We start from the raw sequence: 2,482 nt of genomic DNA, 5'->3' as shown, positions 1-2,482 counted from the left end.
GAATGATTGATCAAACATGTCAAAATGTTAATTGCTGTAGAGGTGCTGCACTCAGCGGGGGGTTCGGGAATCACTATAGGAATAATCAGCTCCCTCTACGTTAAAAAGAGGAGAGAAACTTTTGCTTTTTTGGAGAGGCAGAGAACTCTGTCCCTGAGATTCCTCCATACCTTTGCTTTGTTACAATGTTTTTTTTTTAACTGTTTTATAATGCAGAAGTAGGCCACTACACTAGGCTAATTTATATTTGAGGATACATCAATCTTGGAAGCTTTTGATGATGTTTAAAATGAATGGTGTTTAAAATAATATGTTAAAAGTGTGCAAATTTCTACTCATTCACCTTATTTTTCAGGTAAGAGCGGGCACAACCATTTAATTTTAATGTCTGGCTTCCGGTTTCATTTGCTTCTTTTTAGCTGTACAAAACAGCTATTTATGCTGCTTGATATTGCGAACTGGTATTTCTTACCATATTATTTGAATGTAGCCTATTGCCTTAATAAACTCGCTGGTAGTGCAAACAGTTACAGTTGACTGCACTTTGATATATTCTTCTCGTTCCCATAGCGACTAATAAGTCTCTCACATTCACAGTAAAAAAAAAGTACTTCCGTGTTGAAAAATAAGGTGGATAGCATCTTTTTGTCTTTATACTGTAAACAGTAGGCCTAGGCAGCCAGACCTTAATTTGAAACAAAATGTAAAAATAAATAAATATATAAAGGAGAGGAGGATAACTAGGAGACACTAACTAGGAGCAGTTGCAAAAACTTTTCAAATTTTATTACTCATGCATCAATTCCCATGGCTGGAGTAATTTAACAGCTTCCGCCTCATTTCCATTTCATAATATCACCCGCTACTTTATTCACAAACAAAAGAGAAGCAAACAAAAATTCAAGCATATTATTCACAAAAGTGGGAGTATTGTGAACTTTTTAAAATATACATAAATTGGTCTATTTGTTTTATCTTCAAGATCCACCAATTACCCTTCACATACAAAATCTGAAATGAAGCGACTGAAGACACGAAGGGGTAGCTAATATTCATCTTTAATAAAGTAAAAACAGTACAATCAACATTAAATGAACCAAATACAGCTATGTTGTGGGTATGCATTACAAGTAACACGAGTTATGTAATCAGATTACTTATGTGCGCTTTGTAAACATGGTGCTTATTGTAGACTACAATAATGTTGAGCATGCATTTACTCATCTCACTTGCACAAAAACAGATTCAGTATTCCTTAAAATGAATAAAAATAGTGAAATGCAAACTCAGAATATTTAGAAAATCTGTAATAATTAATTATGTCAAATAAAACAAATAGCCTACATGTATTTATTCTTACTTTATTAACCGATGTCTTTGCTGCTGGCATTTGATGATCCATTTCAATCATACCAATAAGAAAAATTACTTTTACTCGAACACATTTGTGTTTTATTTGTATTATTTTTCACTGCTGAAATAACAGTGTGAGATCCAGAATATAGGAGCACAGCTGAAAGGTTAGTTTGAGTTGCGCCCTCTACTGTTCAGGCGTGCGTTTCCTTCAGCCTGAGGCTTATTTATTTCACTTTTGGAGGGAAATGGCCTTTACATTTGCCAAAAGAAAATGCATTACTTTCCATAAAATAGTAAATGCAATTATTTACTTTTCAAGGGAGAGTAATCCAATATTATAACACATTACCTTTAAAAGTACCTTTCCCTAACACTGGCTGTTATACATTTGTCTGTTATATTTTTCACGATATATCTGATGTCTATGCGCTAATTTGTAATGAATAATGATAACTCGTATCATTATTAATTAATTGTGGGTTAAGCTTATCAGAACACTTAGATAATTTCTACATGTAGTCACTTACACTATACATGTTTCATGTTTCAACACTATATAATATTTCTATTGTTTGTTCATACGGATACTGTTATAACAGTAGGTGACAATTTGTATAAATGTTATTAAAGGGATAGTTCACCCAAAAATGAAACTTCTGTCAACCTTTACTCCCCCTCAAGTTGTTCCAAACTTGTATAAATATCTTGTTGTCTGCAGTACACAAAGATATTTTGAAGAATGTTGGTGACCAAACAGATCTCGGGCAGATACTATGGTAGTCAATGGGGCCAGAGATCTGCTTGGTTACAAACATTCTCCCAAATATCTTCTTTTTTGTTCAGCAGAACAAAGACATTTATACAGGCTTGGAACTTGAGGGGGAGTAAAGGATGACAGAATTTTCATTTTTGGGCGAACTAACCCTGAGTAAGAGCTAAATGGTACTAAAATGTTTTCATACGTCAATAGTCAAAGATAACTTTTTTTTAAATCAATGTGAAAAAGAGCTCATTACTACTGAGGTAAAATCACTTTTAGGAAATTAAACCGGACTAACTGATCAAAACTAACAAGACAAATGAATGAACTAGCTGAATGTCAATTCAATTAAAATACCCAAAAAAG

Source organism: Rhinichthys klamathensis, unplaced genomic scaffold (genome assembly GCF_029890125.1).
Source record: "Rhinichthys klamathensis goyatoka isolate OS25496 unplaced genomic scaffold, OSU_Roscu_1.1 h1tg000135l_1, whole genome shotgun sequence".
Lineage (NCBI taxonomy): Eukaryota > Metazoa > Chordata > Actinopteri > Cypriniformes > Leuciscidae > Rhinichthys > Rhinichthys klamathensis.
Note: the sequence above shows the minus strand (reverse complement) of the source record.